This window comes from Pseudophryne corroboree, chromosome 6 (genome assembly GCF_028390025.1).
Source record: "Pseudophryne corroboree isolate aPseCor3 chromosome 6, aPseCor3.hap2, whole genome shotgun sequence".
Classification (NCBI taxonomy): Eukaryota; Metazoa; Chordata; class Amphibia; order Anura; family Myobatrachidae; genus Pseudophryne; species Pseudophryne corroboree.
Genome location: NC_086449.1, coordinates 335161307 through 335183837, shown reverse-complemented (window position 1 = coordinate 335183837; position 22531 = coordinate 335161307). Strand labels below are relative to the sequence as shown.

General features: G+C 47.3%; 2 long non-coding RNA genes across 2 annotated transcripts in view; one reads left to right on the top strand and one right to left on the bottom strand.

The window, feature by feature from the left end:
• Positions 1 to 22531, bottom strand: part of LOC134932208 (uncharacterized) — a 337842-nt gene that overhangs the window by 183303 nt on the left and 132008 nt on the right. The window lies entirely within an intron of this gene.
• Positions 1590 to 21395, top strand: LOC134935250 (uncharacterized). Its single transcript, XR_010180013.1, has 4 exons — positions 1590 to 1881; positions 14646 to 14789; positions 15859 to 15911; positions 21170 to 21395. It is a non-coding gene; the product is annotated as an uncharacterized LOC134935250 (long non-coding RNA).

The following is a 22531-nucleotide window of genomic DNA, read 5'->3' as shown; positions in this document are numbered from 1 at the left end:
CCTCATCTGAAAAGACTACCTCATACCCCAGTGTTTGACCGTGTACCAACAGATCACGCCCACCATAGGGGAAAAAAAATTCTACCATCTTAAGCCCCACACAGTAATGCCCCCTGCACCATATTATGCCACACACTGCAATGCCCTTGATACATTAAATCCCCACATTACGGCAGGCAAGAGTCCCCATTTTACACATTATGGCAGGCAAGAGTCCCCATTTTATACATTACGGCAGGCAAGTGTCCCCCTTTTTACACATTATGGCAGGCACGTGTCCCCATTTTATACATCAGGGCAGAATCCCCATTTTATACATTACTGCAGGCAATTGTCCCCATTTTATACATCACGGCAGACAGAGTCCCCATTTTAAACATTACGGCAGGCAAGTGTCACCCTTTTTACACATTATGGCAGGCATGTGTCCCCATTTTATACATCAGGGCAGAATCCCCATTTTATACATTACTGCAGGCAATTGTCCCCATTTTATACATCACGGCAGACAGAGTCCCCATTTTAAACATTACGGCAGGCAAGTGTCCCCCTTTTTACACATTATGGCAGGCACCTGTCCCCATTTTATACATCAGGGCAGAATCCCCATTTTATACATTACTGCAGGCAATTGTCCCCATTTTATAGATCACAGCAGACAGAGTCCCCATTTTATACATTACAGCAGGCAAGTGTCCCCCTTTTTACACATTATGGCAGGCACGTGTCCCCATTTTATACATCAGGGCAGAATCCCCATTTTATACATTACTGCAGGCAATTGTCCCCATTTTATACATCACAGCAGGCAGAGGCGTCGGAACTGGGGGGGCAAGGGGGCAGCTCGCCCCCCCCAAACATAGAGAGGCGCCGATCATTTACAGGAGGAGCGGAGGAGCGATGTGCGGTCAGGTGAAAGACCGCACATTACATCCTCCGCTCCGTGCAGTGAACGTCTAATCAGTCCCAGCGCTACCCGCCCCGCAAGGTCTGCAAAGCAGGGAGGCGCTCTCCCTGCTCTGCTACCTTGCTGATATGCACTGTGCAGTGGCCCTCATTCCGAGTTGATCGGTCGCAAGGCGAATTTAGCAGAGTTACACACGCTAAGCCGCCGCCTACTGGGAGTGAATCTTAGCTTCTTAAAATTGCGACCGATGTATTCGCAATAATGCGATTACTAACTACTTAGCAGTTTCAGAGTAGCTCCAGACTTACTCTGCCTGTGCGATCATTTCAGTGCTTGTCGTTCCTGGTTGACGTCACAAACACACCCAGCGTTCGCCCAGGCACTCCCACCGTTTCTCCGGCCACTCCTGCGTTTTTTCCGGAAACGGTAGCGTTTTCAGCCACACGCCCCTGAAACGCCGTGTTTCCGCCCAGTAACACCCATTTCCTGTCAATCACATTACGTTCGCCGGAGCGAAGAAAAAGCCGTGAGTAAAAATACTTTCTTCATAGTAAAGTTACTTGGCGCAGTCGCAGTGCGAACATTGCGCATGCGTACTAAGCGGATTTTCACTGCGATGCGATGAAAAATACCGAGCGAACAACTCGGAATGAGGGCCAGTGTTGCTGCCGGAGCTCCGCCTGTCACACTGACAGGCAGCATGAGCAGAAGCTCTTCACACTATGGTCTCCCCCCACGCTCCTCCCCGCTGCACTAGTCAAAACAGGCAGCAGTGTCGCCCCTCCAGTCCTCCCTCCCCACTGAAGACACAGCATCTTCAGCATCACTCACCCCTCCTTCACGTATGGGACAGCAATGCACAGACAGGAAGTCATGTGATGTACACCTGACTGTGCACTGACTGGAGGAGCCAGCAGCGACAGGAAGAGGAGCAGCCAGCCACACAGAGGGACGAAGACTCTGCAGAGGCTCAGGTACTGTAGTGCTGCCTCATATAATTAAGGGGAGAGGGGGGAGGAGAGAAACTATCACATTAATGTGTGTTGGGGGGAGGGGGGTGTCATAATAATGTGTGCTGGGGGGAGGGGTGCTATAATGTGTGCTGGGGGAGGGGTGTCATATTGTGTGCTGAGGGGAGGGGGGTCATAATAATGTGTGCTGGGGAGGGGGGTCATAATAATGTGTGCTGGGGAAAGGGGGTGTCATAATGTGTGCTGGGGAGGGGGGTGTCATAATAATGTGTGCTGGGGAGGGGGGTGTCATAATAATGTGTGCTGGGGAGGGGGGTCATAATAATGTGTGCTGGGGAAAGGGGGGGTCATAATAATGTGTGCTGGGGAAAGGTGGAGTCATAATAATGTGTGCTAAGGAGGGGGGTGTCATAATAATGTGTGCTGGGGAAAGGGGGTGTCATAATAATGTGTGCTGGGGAAAGGGGGTGTCATAATAATGTGTGCTGGGGAAAGGGGGTGTCATAATAATGTGTGCTGGGGAGGGGGGTGTCATAATAATGTGTGCTGGGGAAAGGGGGTGTCATAATAATGTGTGCTGGGGAGGGGGGTCATAATAATGTGTGCTGGGGAAAGGGGGTGTCATAATAATGTGTGCTGGGGAGGGGGGTGTCATAATAATGTGTGCTGGGGAAAGGGGGTGTCATAATAATGTGTGCTGGGGAAAGGGGGTGTCATAATAATGTGTGCTGGGGAGGGGGGTGTCATAATAATGTGTGCTGGGGAAAGGGGGTGTCATAATAATGTGTGCTGGGGAGGGGGGTCATAATAATGTGTGCTGGGGAAAGGGGGTGTCATAATAATGTGTGCTGGGGAAAGGGGGTGTCATAATAATGTGTGCTGGGGAAAGGGGGTGTCATAATAATGTGTGCTGGGGAAAGGGGGTGTCATAATAATGTGTGCTGGGGAGGGGGGTGTCATAATAATGTGTGCTGGGGAAAGGGGGTGTCATAATAATGTGTGCTGCGGAGGGGGGTCATAATAATGTGTGCTGGGGAAAGGGGGTGTCATAATAATGTGTGCTGGGGAAAGAGGGTGTCATAATAATGTGTGCTGGGGAGGGGGGTGTCATAATAATGTGTGCTGGGGAAAGGGGGTGTCATAATAATGTGTGCTGGGAAGGGGGGTGTCATAATAATGTGTGCTGGGGAGGGGGGGTGTCATAATAATGTGTGCTGGGGAAAGGGGGTGTCATAATAATGTGTGCTGGGGAAAGGGGGTGTCATAATAATGTGTGCTGGGGAAAGGGGGTGTCATAATAATGTATGCTGGGAAAAGGGGTGTCATAATAATGTGTGCTGGGGAGGGGGGTGTCATAATAATGTGTGCTGGGGAAAGGGGGTGTCATAATAATGTGTGCTGGGGAGGGGGGTGTCATAATAATGTGTGCTGGGGAAAGGGGGTGTCATAATAATGTGTGCTGGGGAGGGGTGTCATAATAATGTGTGCTGGGGAGTGGGGGGTGTTTTAATAATGCGTGCTGGGGGGGTAGTGTCATATTAATGCATGCTGGGAAAGGAGGTGTCATATTGATGTGTGCTGGGAAGGGGGGGGGTATCATAATAATGTGTGCTGGGGAGGGGGTGTCATAATAATGTGTGCTGGGGAGGGGAGGGGGTGTCATAATAATGTGTGCTGGGGAGGGGAGGGGGTGTCATAATAATGTGTGCTGGGAAGCGGGGTAGTGTGATATTAATGCATGCTGGGGAGGGGGTAGTGTCATATTAATGTGTGCAAGGGAGGGGGGGTAGTGTCATATAAATTTGTGTTTGGGAGGGGGTAGTGTCATATTAATGCGTGTTGGGGAAGGGGTAGTGTCATATTAATGTGTGCTGGGGAGGGGGGTAGTGTTATATTAATGTGTACTGGGGAGGGGGGTAGTATCATATTAATGCGTGCTGGGGAGGGAGGGGGGTCATATTACGGATTGCTAATGAACAAAAGAAACTGGGTCACTGCGCATATGTAACAGAAATCTAATGCAGCATCTTTCTATTCCACGGAACCTTCACCTTGGTTCCAACAACAATTAACCAATAGAAAAAAAGGAGTAATAGAAAATAGCGCAATCATCTCTTACCACACGTTCTCACTTATTAAAATGCATAGAAAAAACATGTAATCACCCTTGTAAATATGTTGTAATTTCCTCATATTGTCTGTAAGTTCATAGGATGTTGCCAATATAGGGGGTCATTCCGACCTGATCGCAGCGCAGCGTTCAGGTCACTACTGCACATGCGTATGCACCGCAATGAATAGGTGCTTTGTACGGGTACAAAGCGGATCGTTGCTGAGCGATGGATTTAACGAAGAATCCATTCGCACAGCCGATTGCAAGGAGATTGACAGGAAGAGGGCGTTTGTGGGTGGCAAATGACCGTTTTCTGGGAGTGGTTGTTAAAAGCAGCCGTGTACAGGCGTTTGCCGGGCGGGTGTCTGACGTCAATTCCGGCACCAGACAGGTTGAAGTGATCGCAGCAGCTGAGTAAGTTCAGACCTACTCAGAAACTGCATAAAATGTTTTTGCTGCGCTCGGCTGCACATGCGATCGCACACTTGCATAGCGAAAATACACTCCCCCGTGGTCAGCGAGTATGCGTTTGCACGGCTGCTAAAAACAGCTAGCGAGCGATCAACTCGGAATGACCCCCATAGAGAGATCCTTCAATCTCTTATGTTCTGCAATTCATAAGGTGAATTCACATTTCCACAACATATAGTGATTCTCATAAAAGAGAAAGAAAGACCAGCATTGCAGATATCTCAAGGTAATTGGCTCCAGTGTCTGAATGTGCTTTGTGTTCCAGCGTGCGTTCCACCTATGTGCGCATAACCGGAAGTTAAGTCTTTCCAGGTTCCTTATCATACCAATGTAAAGACTTGACTTCCGGTTATACGCACATAGGTGGAACGCATGCTGGAACGCAAAGCGCATTCAGACACCAGAGGCGATCGGACATTCTGCATTGCTTAACACTTTATAATGTTTTAAGCGTGAGCACCTGCTCCTCATTAGAAAAGGTATAAAACCTCGATCAATGTCACTAGCCACCAGACGCTTCTGAGGAAGAACCGCAAGGTTTGAAACGCATTAAGCGTGAGTAGCTTTTTTACCCTCAATCCATTCATCTTCGTTAGCTCTGTTAGAAAATTTCCCATACATATTTGTATCAAATTCTTCATTGAAGCGCTGCTATCCTCTACTTCTTTTTTTGTTCCCATATTTACAGGACTGACTAATCCTGTTCTTATAGCAGCAGCTAAATTAGCACATTATCCCAATTTGCGCCTGATTTTAACCTTGGTTAAAACTTTTTCGTGAGTGGCTTCTAACACTGACTAACTGAGTTATACTACCCTGAGCTTGGATACCACGTTTGGGTTGCTGGAGTGTCCGGGCACTTTCTTTTCCTACCGATTACCATTAGGTCCAGTTGGGTTCTGAGATGAACCATCGCCAGTCGGGTGTTTTTTACATGCTTGTGTATAATAGATGAAATGTGAGTGCTATGTACATTAAATTTGTCCAATTACCTTTTAGTTATCTGCACTGCTGGTCTTTCTTTTCCTGTTGTGGAAACTTGTGGAAACGGGAATTCACCTTATGAATTGCGAAACTCATTTTATGGACATTTAAGGATCTCTTTATATTAGCAATATCCTATGAACTTACAGACGATGGGGGTCATTCCGTCCCAAACGCACGCTGAGCTTCTTCGCAGCCGTACGATCGGGTCGGAACTGCGCAGCGACGCCTCCAACAAAGAAAGCTGTTGCAGCGGTGACCACAAGAAGATTGACAGGAGGAAGGCGGATCCATCAACTCACCGTTTTCGGGACGTGGAGATCTGAACGCAGGTGTGTCGAGGCGTTTGGAAGGCGGATGTCTGACGTCAATTCCGGAACCTGCAACGCTGAAGTGATCGCACAGGGTAAGTAAGTCTTACCCTAGTTTAGTTCTGCACAAAACTTTTCTTGCATAGCAGGGCTGCTCAAGCGATCGCAGCCTTGTATGCAAAAATCCACTCCCTCATAGGCGGTGTCTACTTGATCGCACGGGCAGCAAAAAGTTGCAGCGTGCGATCAGGTCAGACGTTCCGCTAGACGTTCACGGCGCGCTGTGAGGAAGTCTGCCGGCAGACATCACCATTTCCTCCAGAGAAGGACGATCACCATCAAGGGACATCCGGGCATTCGGAACGCACCACGCACCACGGAGGAGGTAAGGAATTCATCCCCACCTCACTGTATACGGAGCAGCTATACGAGTAATATACCCACACATCATACCAATTGCCACACGGGACTTTTGCCTAATTAAGGACGCAGTTTATACATGGGCTAATCCCACACATTGGGTAATCTAGGGACATCACCTAAGCGGTTCAGTAAAGCTTTACCTATTACTACGGCAGATGAGAGTAAGACGCAGCATAGCGCTTCACACTGCCATTCACGTAGGTTGTTTGTATATGTTTGTGTTCTGTCTTTGTCTCTGACAATATATGTTTGTTTGTCAAGTGTACCGGTACTAGGATTGTACACTATAATTCCTATTCCCTATATACTTATATAGGAACCACCCATTCATATATCACTTCCATAGCCCCCCATGGCCATTCCAGTAGAACGGGCACATGCTATATCATCACAGCTGTTTTTAAGTAATATTTGTCAAGTAATAAACCTCTTTGAATTTACCAAAACTGAGTACTATATTTTATTCCTGTTGGGTAGTGCGCTGGGAGCAACCACCAATTTTTCCCTCCCTCTAACTCCCCTGTCAGCGTTCCTGGCCTCACCCTCACCCTACCTGTAACTCCCCCCCCCCCCCCCCCAGTGCCCCTTCCCTCACCCTCCCTGTAATTCCCCCCTCAGTGCTCCTCACACTCCATCTAGCTCCCTGTCAGCATCCCTGCCCTCACCCTCCCTGTAAGTCCCCCTCAGCATCCCTGCCCTCACCCTCCCTGTAACTCCACCTCAACATCCCTGCCCTCACCCTCCCTGTAACTCCCCCTCAGCATCCCTGCCCTCGTCCTCCCTGTAACTCCCACGGCCACTACTATCGGTCACCTCGGCACCAGCACTGCACTGGTCACTGCTAATGTTTGATCTACTCTCCCTGCTACATGGGGCACATGGTGGGAAACTAGAGGGACATGGGAGAGCTGAAGTGACATCATACAATCAGACATTCTGGTCTCTAATTACAGATGTTGCCACGATACATATGCATGGGCATATGCATCGCGGCAAGCTGCAGCGTACGCCGTGCTGCCACTAGTCACAGCTGGTGATTGCACCATTGAAGTCTATGGCGTGCATGCCATAGATGCGGGAATACTAGCCACGCCATCCATGTCGTGATGATGAGCGTGGTTACATCTGTACATGAGGCAGCCAAAAAATTGTATGCTTTTCTGGGTGTGGGAATTTAGTGTGGATCTGGCCTTCTCAATGTATTTTATGTGGATCTGGCCTTTAGCGATTCAGCAATTTAGGGGCGCCAAAATGAGATTATATCTTGCCCCCCCCAACCTAAAAACGTTCTGACGCCCCTGACAGCAGGCAAGAGTCCACTTTTTACCAGTGGCGTGCGGTGAGGTCAGTGGCTGGTGAGGCACTACAGCCATAATGTCCGCCGAATCCTGCCGATGACCCCTACCGCCGCCGAGCCAATGCCCACTACTACCTATGAGCCGATGCCCGCTGCCACCACCAATGGCTTACAAACTCGGCCACCATCAACTGACCCAGCCCTCCGCCACTAATTTGCATCTCAGTCCGATGCCGCCAATGCCCGCTGCCTGCCTGCTCATCATACTTGTGATATATTGTACATTTTTATAGAAAAAATAATAATTAGTGTTTGGGAAGGGAATGGGAGGAGGACATGAATGCAATTTTGTTGTCCAGGGCTTCAATTAACTTAATGGAGAAGGGTCAGAATGTGTTAAAAAAAGTTTTTAAAAAATGCGTGGGGTCCCCCCTCCTAAGAATAACCAGCCTCGGGCTCTTTGAGCCAGTCCTGGTTGTTTAAATACTGGGGGAAAATTGGACAGGGGTTCCCCGTATTTAGACAACCAGCATCGAGCTCTTAGTCTGGTCCTGGTTCCAAAAATACGGGGGACAAAAGATGTAGGGGTCCCCCGTATTTTTAAAACCAGCACCGGGCTCCACTAGCCAGGGACATAATGCCGCAGCCGGGGGACACATTTATGGAGGTCCCTGCGGCCGTGGCATTACCCCCCCAACTAGTCACCCCTGGTCGGGGTTCCCCAGAGGAGTGGGGACACCTTAAATCAATGGGTCACCCCCCCCTCCAGGCACCCAAGGACCAGGGGTGAAGCCCGAGGCTGTCCCCCCATCCGTGGGCGGTGGATGGGAGGCTGATAGTCATGTGTGTAAAGAAAAGAATATTGTCTTTTGTTGTGGAACTACAAGGCCCAGCAAGCCTCCCCCGCTTGCTGGTACTTGGAGAACCTCAAGTACCAGCATGCAGGGAAATAACGGGGCCGCTGGTACCTGTAGTTCTACAACAACAAAAAATACCAAAATAAAAGCACAACTCACACACCGTGACAGTAAAAATTTATTAAAACACACTTACACACTCCCACATACTTACCTACATCCACCGCCGGTCACGTCCACTTGTCCAGTAAAATCCAATAGGGTACCTGTAAAAATGAGAGACAGATTACTTACCTACATCCCACGCCGATCACGTCCACTTGTCCAGTAGAATCCAATAGGGTAGGGGTACCTGTAAAAATGAAAATTATACTTAACACATCCACAGGAGAGAGAGAGAGAGAGAGAGAGAGAGAGACTAACCTGCTGCTGCTGGGAAGAGCCGCACACACTGCAGGGCCATACCGGTGCTCCTGTCAGTGGGAGGACGGAGCCGGCGGAGGAGGGGGGAGAGCCCCCCAATGCCAGATACATTGCCTCACAGTGCCAGCTACATTGCCCCACAGTCCCAGATACATTGCCCCCCTAGTGCCAAATACATTGCCCCACAGTGCCATATACGGTGCCCCCCAGTGCCAGATACGGTGCCCCCCAGTGCCAGATACGGTGCCCCACAGTGCCAGAAAAATTGCCCCACAGTGCCATATAAGGTGCCCCCCAGTGCCAGATACGGTGCCCCACAGTGCCAGAAAAATTGCCCCACAGTGCCATATACTGTGCCCCTTGTGTCATATACGGTGCCCCCCTAGTGCCAGATACATTGCCCCACAGTGCCATATACGGTGCCCCCCAGTGCCATATACATTGCCCCACAGTGCCATATACGGTGCCCCCCAGTGCCAGATACGGTGCCCTACAGTGCCAGAAAAATTGCCCCACAGTGCCAGATACGGTGCCTCCCTAGTGCCAGATACATTACCCCACAGTGCCAGATACATTGCCCCCCTAGTGCCAGATGCATTGCCCCACAGTCCCAGATACATTGCCCCCTAGTACCAGATTCATTGCCCCACAGTGCCATATACGGTGCCCCCCAGTGCCAGATACATTGCCCCCCAGTGCCATATACGGTACCCCCCAGTGCCAGATACGGTGCCCCACAGTGCCAAAAAATTGCCCCACAGTGCCAGATACGGTGCCCCCCAGTGCCAGATACATTGCCCCACAGTGCCATATACGGTGCCCCCAGTGCCAGATACATTGCCCCACAGTGCCATATACGGTGCCCCCCAATGCTAGATACGGTGCCCCACAGTGCCAGAAAAATTGCCCTACAGTGCCAGATATGTTGCCCCACAGTGCCAGATACGTTGCCCCACAGTGCCAGATACGGTGCCCCCCCACCGCTGCTGATACTTACCGTTTCCAAAGACGTTTTCTGCTCCACGTGCTGCTTCTTCTTCAGCCTCCGTGCTGTGACTGTACAAAATGGACCTGGCGGGGAGTGGCCGGGGTGACGCAGATCGGCATCGCAAGCTGCTGGAAACACTTGCGATATGAACTAGATAGTACACCGATCTAGCAAGGATTGACTTGCCAGCACGGTCTATCTTATCTTACGATGCTGGCCTGGCGGGGGCCGCGCATCGGGATCGAATCGGGATCGCAAGGTGACTTTCACCTTGCGATCTGCACTAACTTTTCTTGCGATTTTGACTATATAGTCAAAATCTCAAGAAAAAATCTCACCGTGTGTACGGATGACATATAAACACAATTTCCTTAATTTCATATTTTTTTTCTGAATTTCTTAATAAGAAAATTCTGACCATGGGGTGCCATGAAAAAAAATATTATACACTAGGGTACCGTGATTCAAAACGGTTTGGGAACCAACCACTGGACCTAGATGAAGATCAGGTGCAAGACTAGACAAGGTTACGGTTCAGCAATAACAACTGTTCTGTAATCAGCCGTTATGTTGCCTTTGTATGATTATGTCTGTTTTTTCTCCAAATACACTTGTTCATCATTACCGTTTCCAGGGCGTATTCTAAATGCTACATTCAAGTTGAAGATTTAGTGAAAATTGTATTTTATAGATTTTATTTTTTTGCCTTGGCTGCTACTGTGTAAAACTGTAAACTCCAGTTGCACGATAGAACGAATTGTAAGTAGTTTCTCTAAACTCTAGTTTTAGCTCCCTCTAGTGTTCAATTAATCTCATTGACTGACGGTCTAGCAATTACTGTGCGAGTGTGTATAGATGCTGCCACCTGGTGAGAAACAAGGAATGTAAGGAGTGGAGTGATTTAATATATTTAAATGTGGAAAGAGAAATTGAGTGCCCGTATTTTCATCCATATTTGTGATTTCTACTTGCTGTGCCTACTCTTTTATAAAGCAACCTACACGTGCTACAACCTCTGCATTAAAGGATATTAACATGCATTCAATTCTTTATAGCTCATCATCTTAAAAATGACACCCATGTTAGCTTTATCCTGTTTTAATCTAGAGGTGTATGGCTGGATTCACATCTGCATTGTGCAAGCAACATCTTCTGTGTTAGTATAAAGCAGCAGCTATTTGCTGGTAATTCCTATTACTAAAGTCTGGGGATCTGCTCCTTGCTAGAACTCCAGCTGTTTCCAAAACTAGTAATACTTACAAATGCTACATTGCCTACATGTAATATTTTCACCCAGCAACTGAAATTCACTTCCAATGAAAAGAAAGTAAAATGCTCTATCCTTACACACAAGCTGTGAAAGCTAAATAGAGCATTTTCACTAGCAGATAAAATAAAAAAGAAATACTTGGGGGGGAATTTATCAAAGCTTGGAGAGAAATAAAATTGTGAGAGATAAAGTATCAATCAGCTTTTGCTTTACATTTTACAGGCTATAAGGCCTATTTATTAACATTATTTTTTACTTTGGAGCCGTTTTCATTCACTTTTTTTAGTAACCCACATCAGATTTTCCCATACTTATAATGGGAAATGCGTTCTGGGCCGAATGTACTAAAAAAAAAATGCTCAGGCTGGCGAAATCACAGGGTAGCACTGCGATAAGCTGCCTTCTGCCCAGCTTTTTCTGCCCCTCTGGAGCAGCGATGACCAGTTTCCTGGACTGGCGAGTATATTTACCGTAAGGAGGGTCCGTGGCATGGAGGATGGTAGTCATGATGGGGGCGGGTGGGGGGGGGGGGGGGTCGACCCGGGGGGTAGCAGCGATGTCAGCGGTGGCAGCGCGTGCACAGCAGGACATCGGGGTATTTTTCACAAAAAATATACCCTTGATGCTGTGGACAGGCATCGCAGGTACAGAGCTTGCTCGCAAGCTCTGTCCCTGCATGCGATGATTGATACATCCGTGCGATGTAATCGATTATCGCAGTGCGGACTCGGGCGATTTTATCACCTCACATCTGGATCCTCCAACAAATGCGATCGCACACCTGCACACAGCTAATACCCACCCCCTGTAGGCGGTGACTACCTGATCGCAGGGATGCAAAAAAACATAATCTAGTGATCAGGTCTGAATTACCCCCTTTATCTCTCACAATTGATTTCTCTCTCCAAGTTTTGATACATTCCCCTAAGAGATTTGTCTATTTATATTTTACTACATCTGTATGCAGCAGAAGTATATGACACCAGCCAGAGCTGGATTAAGGCCACGGGGGGCCCTGGGGTACTTAAGACAGGGGGGCCATAAGATTTAAAATTAAAATCATATATACGGTATATATTATATACACACACACCTTTATATATACACATATATATATATATATATGTATATATATACACACACAATAAATATATATATATATATATATATATATATATATATACACACATATATATATATATATATATATATATATACATATATATATATATATATACACACACACACATATATATATATATATATATATATATATATATATATATATGTACTACAGACGTTTTATTGACGATCTCATTGTGTTTTGGAAAGGCTCCAGGGCAGATTTGTCATTGGTATGGAGTAAACACAATGCTACGTCACATCATCCAGTAAAGTTTACCTTTACTATTGATGAGAGCCAAATTAATTATTTGGATGTCTGTATCCGCATTAGGGACTGTCAGTTGAGTACGTCCCTTTTTGTTAAACCCACGGACAGAAATACTTTATTAAACTATCAAAGCTTCCACCCACTCGCATTACGCAAGGGATTACCGTATTCCCAGTTCATGCGTGTTAGGCGTATTACCTCGGACCCTGTTGAAACTAGCTTGGCTTTGGATGACATGCTTAAGAAATTTGCTCAGAGAGGGTATCCTGTTAGAGAGTTGCAGAAATCTAAGGAGGCTGTTTTGAAAAAATCTAGAGAAGAGATTTTGTCTATGGAGAATAATACAACATCCATAGCGAACAAACTTCCGTGGGTTAGTAAGTTCTCTACTAGCTCTAGAAGTGCGGTTAAGAAAGCTAAACAATTATGGCCGATTATCCAATCTGAGCCAGCTTTGAAATGTCTATCTGACACTAGTTTATTACCCAGTCACACTCGAGGTAACAATATAGGTAATTTTGTAGTAAAACTTGATGTTACTAATATGACTAGGTCTAATTCGACACATTTCCTTAGACCAAAAACAGGATGTTATAGATGTTTGGGTTGCGCCACGTGCAACACCCTATTGACAGGCACAACATTCAATCATCCGCAAACTGGCAGGAAGCTACCTATTAAGCATCGTCTTACGTGTACGTCAACTTACGCTGTCTACATGCTTACCTGCCCGTGTGGTCTTGCCTATGTGGGCAAGACCATACGACAATTTAGAGAGAGGATGGCACTCCATAGAACCGCCATAAAAAAAAGCGTTTGAGAAAGGGTCTAGTGACCAACCGTTTGCCCGCCATTGCTTAGGGGCTAAACATGGGGTGGCTAGCATTAGGGCCATCCTTATTGACCATACCCCTCCGACTTTGAGGGGTGGAAATAGGGATCGGTTGCTCCTTCAAAAGGAGTCTCGGTGGATATTCAATTTGGGCACCCAATATCCTGGCGGTCTCAATTAAAATTTGGAGATATACAGAAATGGGTTCTCTGCGCACTGAGGTGTTAATCTGAGGCGGGCTGTGCTGCTGGTAATGAGGGGTGTCCCACCCCCCCTTAAATGGTAAGTATACAGATGTGGATAAAACCACAGGGAACCAGCGCTCAAACCCTATTTGTAGTGGTGAGTGATACGGTTATAAAGTGAAGCTAAAATCAATAATGAAAAAGCAGGTAATATACTTAAGGTTGTTTATTCTAAGATGCTGAGATACTTTCTTTCCCAACAGGTATAAATTCGGTTTAAAAGTCAATCAGTGATTGGGGCACGCTCCTGGTTTGAGCTTAAATTCTGAAGTGCAAGGTTCAATTGAAAGAACAAATGCTGTAATCTTTGTAAAGTCGAAAAAAAGAAAAAGAAAAATGCCACAAAAAAATATTAATGATAATATGTACTAAAGTCCAAACGGTTTACAAGTCTATACAGACAACGGCGTCCCGCTAATCTGTGCTCTGAAGTGAAGGATTCTCTTGTGAAGTGATGAACAGTTGACAGCGGTAGTGTATGCTTTGGTTAGAGTGGAGAATAAGGACCCTGGACTGGCGCTATTCCTCCTGCAGCACGTCCCACAGTAGAGCGCCCGAATCAGGCCCGCTCTGTGGGGCCGCTGACCTGGGGTGTGCGCCTGTCACAGAGGCGAAGTGGACCCGGCCGGGGCTCTCCGAGCGGCTGGCCGCGCCTCTCCTCCTCCTACAGGGACTTACCTTCTCCCTTCCCCTCCGCCTTCCACTCTCCTCTGTCTCGGGCTTCTTCCGTCGCCTGGCAACCGGTTGCTTCCGGAACTCCGGATCACGTGACCGGATGGTTTGCGGAAAGGATTAGCAGTACTGTCCTTCTTTGTAGTGAATATTCGTCCTCAGTCCAATGTAGTATAGATGGGTAGCTCCAACGCGTTTCGACCTGTTAGGGTCTTCCTCTGGGAATGAATATTTGATTAAGTCACATCCCTATGGATGGGGAATAGGTTCATATGTAAATAGAAAGCAATAGGTCCTTTATCTATACAGTTTTCCATAAAATCTCAATAGTTAAACTGAAGTTAAATACAATTATTGCATAACCTTAATAGGTAGATTTACGAATAATATCATTTGTAGGTGCAAAAGGTAGATTCACTATCATGATGTTCACTATGTTATATATGTGTTTTAATGCTTCACTTTGTTTTAACTTTGTACCTGTGCAGGCTCCGTAGTTACTACAGCGCCTGCAGGCATTGTTTGCCGGTTTCCATGGAAATCTCCCTGCCGCACCGAGCGTCGTGACGTCATGGCCCGGCGACACGGAAGTGAGTTGCGGAGGCTGGCGGGCGGTCGAGCCGTGCGGTCAGGTGAGAATAGTTTGAACACTGATGTCTTTTGTCTGTGTATTGTATAAATGTTTAGTTTGTCTCACACCCTGTTTGTCAAGCCCTGAGGACGGTGAGATTCCCCGAAACATGTCGGCAATAAAGGGAAACTTATCCTTATCTATTTGAGTCAGCCTGCGTGAGTGCCGCCACACACCCTTCTTTATATTGTTGGCTTATGCTAAGCTAACTAGGAGGGCACCGCAGCACAGTTTATTTGTATTATCGGAGTGCCGGAAATTCCTTTTTGCTATATATATATATATATATATATATACATATATATATATATATATATATATATACACATATATATATATACACATATATATATATATATATACATACATATATATATATATATATATATATATATATATATTAAAACCCATAACATACTGTAAATCAGCCTTACGTTCTGAGAGCTGGCTGAGAATGGGTGCTGGACTGGCTGCTGCCTCCACGCGCGGCTGTCCTCTCTCCTCCTTCCCTGCAGCCTGCGCGCCCAGCGGCAGCCAATGTCTGAGCCGCAGGCTGCTGCTCCTCATGTTATTGGACAGCTGAGCCGTCGCTCAGCTGTCCCATCACACAGGCAGTGAAGTCAGTGGAGCCGCCGCCGGGAGCCAGAGCCGCCAGGGACAGCAAACGCTGAGCTGCCCTGCCGCTGCGTGTGGCGCCGGCTCCCGGGAGCGCAGCGCAATACCGCAGATCGGATCTCTGTTCCGATCTGCGGCGGCGACGGGGGGCCCTTTGAAAAAAGGGGGCCCGGGGTACTTATCCCCGGGACCCCCCTCTTAATCCGGCTCTGACACCAGCCCAAAAGAGGAACTTTTTGTTTATAAATTAAATTATAAAATTACTTTAGTAATGACATGCACAGAAAAAATACATGCTGTTATTTTGTCTTAGCAACCTATTTATTATTAATAGTCTTATTGCAGCTCTTAATAACTATGCCTTAAAAAAATCTAAATCAAATTAAAAACATATCAAAATATCTTCAAGACATCAGAGCATTATTCAGCATGAGATGTACTTAATATCCCGGCAGGTACCATCACGACAAAGGCATCCTGACGGTCAGAATACTGATGGATCTTGACGGTAAGTACTGGGGTCAGGGTTGGGCATTGGTGGAGGGTTATTCTGCGGGGGTGGGGTGTTTCGTGTTAGGCTGCGGGAGGGGTGGGGTAGGTTTATGGTAAAGGTTTAAATACTCACCAGGATTGATACCAACCCCTCAGCATTACTCACCTCAGCAATACTGGCCTAGAACTTTACCAGGCAGGCCTGTAGTCAGATGCATGCTTGAGTCATGCTTAATGGAAATGAAAGCCAACATATTTATATATAGTCATTAAAATTAAAACAAAAAAGGGGTAGCAGGATTAGGAAAGAGAAAAGAAGGGTAGTACCATGCCCGGAATACAGAAAGCTCAAAGAATTGCTGCTGTGTAAGCCGCAGACGCTTTAAACTCCAGTCACAAGCACCAACTTGGATCAAAAATGTTGTTTTTCTCAACACAGAGACAGAGGTCCTCAATCGTCATATGTAAATCTATTCTCAGAAACCATTCTTCGTTGGGGCCGTTGACTTCCAATGAACGGGCATTACTGCCTGCGCTGCCCTATTAAGAAATTTAACAAATATTTTTTTGTATGTCGCCAGTGGTCCAGGCTACAGGTTTAAAATCCAAAAGGAAGAGTCAGGTGAAACTGTGGAACCCAGGATTGAAGCAGTTAGAGATATAACCTTCCCCCAGTAGGGGCGCAAAGCCAAGCATTCGCACCAAGTATGGACCACCGAGCAGTGGTGCAAGTAGAAAAAATGTCTTACGGGTACTGTGCGCGCGCCGAAGGCGCGCGCGCAAAAAAATGGGTGTGGCCAAATGCCACATGGGGCGTGGCCAATGAAAATGGGGGCGTGATACACATATGGGGGAGGGGCAGATACACGTATGACCCCAATAGTGTCAGATACACGTTGCACCACAGTGCTAGATATACATTGCCCCACAGTGCCAGATACATATAACCCCACAGTGCCAGATACACATTGCCCCACAGTGCCAGATACACAAATGTCCCCAGAGTGCCAGATACACAAATGTCCCCAGAGTGTCAGATACACATTGCCTCACAGTGCCAGATACACATTGCCCCACAGTGCCAGATGCACATTGCCCCACAGTGCCAGATACACAAATGTCCCCACAGTGCCAGATACACATTGCCCCACAGTGCCAGATACACATTGCCCCACAGTGCCAGATACACATTGCCCCACAGTGCCAGATACACATTGCCCCACAGTGCCAGATACACAAATGTCCCCAGAGTGCCAGATACACATTGCCCCACAGTGCCAGATGCACATTGCCCCACAGTGCCAGATGCACATTGCCCCACAGTGCCAGATACACATTGCCCCACAGTGCCAGATACAGAAATGCCCCCAGAGTGCCATACATTGCCTCACAGTGTCAGATACACATTGCCCCACAGTGCTAGATACACAAATGCCCCCACTGTGTCAGATATACATTGCCCCCCGTGCCAGATACAGAAATGCCCCTACAGTGCCAGATATGCCCCCAGTGCCAGATATCCTCCAGTGCCAGGTATACATGCCCCCCTGTGCCAGATATCCCCCAGTGCCAGGTATATATGCCCCCCTGTGCTAGATATGCCCCCAGTGCCAGATATCCCCCAGTGCCAGGTATACATGCCCCCCCAGTGCCAGATATCCCCCAGTGCCAGGTATACATGCCCCCCCAGTGCCAGATATCCCCCAGTGCCAGGTATACATGCCCCCCCAGTGCCAGATATCCCCCAGTGCCAGGTATAACATGCCCCCCCAGTGCCAGATATCCCCCAGTGCCAGGTATAACATGCCCCCCCAGTGCCAGATATCCCCCAGTGCCAGGTATACATGCCCCCCTGTGCCAGATATCCCCCAGTGCCAGGTATATATGCCCCCCTGTGCTAGATATGCCCCCAGTGCCAGATATCCCCCAGTGCCAGGTATACATGCCCCCCCAGTGCCAGATATCCCCCAGTGCCAGGTATAACATGCCCCCCCAGTGCCAGATATCCCCCAGTGCCAGGTATAACATGCCCCCCCAGTGCCAGATATCCCCCAGTGCCAGGTATACATGCCCCCCTGTGCCAGATATCCCCCAGTGCCAGGTATATATGCCTCCCTGTGCCAGATATGCCCCCAGTGCCAGGTATACATGCCCCCCTGTGCCAGATATCCCCCAGTGCCAGGTATATATGCCCCCCTGTGCCAGATATGCCCCCAGTGCCAGGTATATATGCCCCCCTGTGCCAGATATGCCCCCAGTGCCAGGTATATATGCCCCCCTGTGCCAGATATGCCCCCAGTGCCAGGTATACATGCCCCCCCAGTGCCAGGTATAACATGCCCCCCTCCCCTACTCACCGCTGCCGTCGCTGTCCTCCTGTCTGTCATGTGAGGGAAGGAGAGTGCAGCCTGCGCCTCTCGTTCCCCTCAGTCTTCGGCGGGTGTCTCAGTTTAATTCAGCGCCGATCCGTGAGCCAATCAGAGCTCGCGGGTGCGAGCTCTGATTGGCTCACGGATCGGCGCTGAAGTAAACTGAAACACCCACCGGAGACTGAGGGGAACGAGAGGCGCAGGCTGCACTCTCCTTCCCTCACATCAGAGGCGTGTGCGGCGGTGCGGCGTGGGGGAGGGAGGGAAGGAAGAGGAGCGGCGGCCCGTCGGTGTGGGTACGGCGTACCCACGGCTAAATTCTTACGGGTACGCCGTACCCACCCGTACCCGCCCACTTGCACCACTGCCACCGAGCCCACCGCAGAACTGCAGCATTAACATCAATGCAAGAGAACATTTTCAATAAAATTTTGAGACACAGGTACCAACGTGAAAGCACCTGGCTAGGGTGGTACCGATGGGGGGGGGGGGGGGGGGGTTAAATGGGCGGCCTTGATCTCCATGGGAACATTGAGAGAACAGAGGGGGCTAGAATGAATCTCCAACTGAACTCACTGTCGAGCAAACCCAAACCTCATACAGTCCATATCTCGGCCAATCATGACTGCATCATAATATGTAGAATAATTTGGCAGTTGAAGTTCCTCTATGTATTTGCATTGAAACAGAATAATATGCTTAAAATTAGGTTTGCTGCCTTCCCATGCAAAATTCCACTTAGGGTTCTGCAGCTCTCACAATTACTGCTTTGGGCTGTGAATAGGAAGTGTCTGCAGTAGATACAAGACTCTGTGGAGAATATTCATTTCCATAATACTAACCCTACCCAAACAAGAGAAAATTTTTGCACCCCAATTCCATAGCACAGTCCGTATGTTCTGAAGTAGGGACCTAAAATTATCATCTTATAAATCGGAAGGGTCTTTATTTAAATATAACATGAAGGTACTTAAGGATGAAGTTATGCGAAGAAAAAGCAAACAACTGCTTCAGCATATCGACAGAGTGTTAGGGCACCGCCAGATTCACTCATTGGATTTAGAATAATTAACCTTAATGTTAGAAAGGGTGCCAAATGTCTGATATTCATTTAACAGATTAGGGACAAGACTACCGGATTGGAGAGAGTCACTAGAAGATCATTCACAAATAGTGCTAGTTTATAATTCGCCCCTCGAATACTGAGTACACAAATATCTGTATTAGCGCAAATGGCACGGGCAAGAGCTTCCATACAAAGTACAAAAATTAAGGGAGAGAGGGGGCAACCTTGTCTAGTACCGTTACCAATCATGATCAGATCCAGAAGAACACCATTAATTCTAATCCAAGGTAAAGGGAGATGGTAAAGCGCAAATATCCTACGAAGACAAGAAAGACCCAAGCCTGTGACAGGACCCTCTACATAAACTACCAATCAATCCTGTTGAACGACTTCTCATTATCAGTCAAGAGCAGGATTACAGGGGTTGAGCTACCGGAGGCTAGATGTGTAAGGTCAATAACTTTGGTGGAATTGTTCCGGGCTTTACTCCCAGGAACAAAGCCCACTTGATCCAAGTGTACAATAGATGGGGTCTTAAGCCTAGTAGCTATACGTTTTGCAAACAGTTTAATGTCCGTATTTAATAATGAACACCGAGCCAGATCCTTCCCTGCCTTATGAAATACTATAATGTGGGCCTCAAGAACTGTAATGAAACATAATGGTCCACTGAGATCGCGTTAAAGGCTAAAACCATTTTGGGGAGTAAGGAAATCTGGAAAGCATTAAAGCCATTAGGGCCCAGGCTTTTCCCAGAAGGGGTCAACTGTAGGGCCTCCTCCAGCTCAGTGGGAGAAAAGGGGGAATCTAACCAGGTCCGGTCCTCATCAGAGAGTGTAGGGAAACCCACATCCAGAGTCGGCCCTAACCAAAATGATGCCCTAGGCAAGATTTTGACTCGTGCCCCCTTGCACAGATGCTAGTTCCGCCTCTAACCCTGTACCGCATTCCCAGCACCATCACCCCTCACCCATAGCAGTCCTCATTTTGGTGCTCCTACCCCCTATATTTTAAATAGGAACAGTGTGCACATTAAGTGCACAGCCTAAAACGGTGCGTATACTTGCTGGGAAGGGGCATGGCCACACAATAATACCCCCAGTTGAAATTACACCACACAGTACTGCAACTTTATTCATAATTATATCATGCAATAGTGTCTCTTATTCACGTTACATACACAGTAGTACCACATTACTCCTCAAAGTAGTACCCCTTATTCACATTACACCACACCATATTGCCCTTTATTCACATTAGACCACACAGTAGTGTCCTTTCTATACGTTACGCCACAAAGTACTGTAGTACACCTTATACACATAATTCCGCACATTAGTAATGCATTTCATATGCAGAATATAGGCATGTTGCATATCAGAATATAGGCATGTTGCATATCAGAATATAGGCATATTGCATATGCAGTCACACACAGAATATAGGCATGTTGCATATCAGAATATAGGCATGTTGCATATGCAGTCACACACAGAATATAGGCATGTTGCTTATCATTTTAATCAGCAGAAGCTGCTTGTGCCCCAAGGCATTTGACTAGTTTGCCTATGCCTGGGGCCGGCTCTGCCCACATCATTGGAGGTATTGATCAATGAGCACTTTAAAAGAAGCAATCTCCTTCAGGGATTTTGGGTCATGTAGGTTTGGACTGGTGCTCAAGGGAACAAGGCTTAAGCAACGGGAGTCCCACTGCTTGAGGGCCTACCTTCTGCTCTAGGGATCAGGATCCAGACTATGCACTAATTATACAGTATACATATTGTGACAGGAATCACATAGACTGGATAAACTTCACCAGTTTATTTCTTTGTTATGTAGGACAGCACAGGGATCTTTCAGCATAGCAGTGCAGGTGTACGTGAGTACAGGTGCATAGCAGTACAGGATCACATCAGTACAAGTTCATAGTGATACAGATTCACAGGTACAGTGGCCTTAACATCCCTGCAACCCCTTCTGGATGCTAATCACCATCAGAAGCATTGTTCCCTTATGCCTGGACCCCTTTAACACACTCTTACAGGTGCCTGTAATAAACTGCTTCTCAACCATGAACAACAGTAACACCTGACCTGGATTCTCATTAGCCACAATGCTGCAATTCTATATCCATGTCAGATCTGTGCTGTATCTGCCACAATATGCCGCATTGTACTGCACAGGACTACGGGGTATTTTCTACAGTGCATTCCTGTTATGAATGTGTTACATTATAATGCATGCACTAGCAGTATTTACTATTTATATTTACTATATATTATAGCAGTGTACCAATATTCGATTAGTTGTGTGACCATGGGCTTTGTGTACAAATCTGAATTAGGACGAGTGTCTGTTACCAGAGATCATAAGATCCCTCTCCTGCGAAAATGCCTCCAAAGGCATAAAGAGGTTAATGCCATATGTACCAAACTCATAACATATGTACCAAACTTCTATGAATTTTCCAGTTAGGTACATAGGGGTCAGATCATAGTCCCTATTGAGAATAATGAGAACTGCGCTTAAATACTTTTTGCAGGAGATTTCTTTAAAATCGCTAGCATGAGACTGTTAGTACATAGTGGGGACACATAAAATTATGCAGAAACTGTAGTGTTTGCATAATTTTATGGAAACCAGAGTTTATAAACAGGCCTCTAGGCTTGGTCTGTCAGTTCCATTTGTTGAAAATAGAAATATAATTTAAACACACACACACACACACACACACACACACACACACACACACACACACACACACACACACACACACACACACACACACAAAGAACATTATATTTCTCTATCGTCCTAGTGGATGCTGGGGTTCCTGAAAGGACCATGGGGAATAGCGGCTCCGCAGGAGACAGGGCACAAAAAGTAAAGCTTTAGGATCAGGTGGTGTGCACTGGCTCCTCCCCCTATGACCCTCCTCCAAGCCAGTTAGATTTTGTGCCCGGCCGAGAAGGGTGCAATCTAGGTGGCTCTCCTAAAGAGCTGCTTAGGAAAGTTTAGCTTAGGTTTTTTATTTTACAGTGAGTCCTGCTGGCAACAGGATCACTGCAACGAGGGACTTAGGGGAGAAGAAGTGAACTCACCTGCGTGCAGGATGGATTGGCTTCTTGGCTACTGGACATCAGCTCCAGAGGGACGATCACAGGTACAGCCTGGATGGTCACCGGAGCCTTGCCGCCGGCC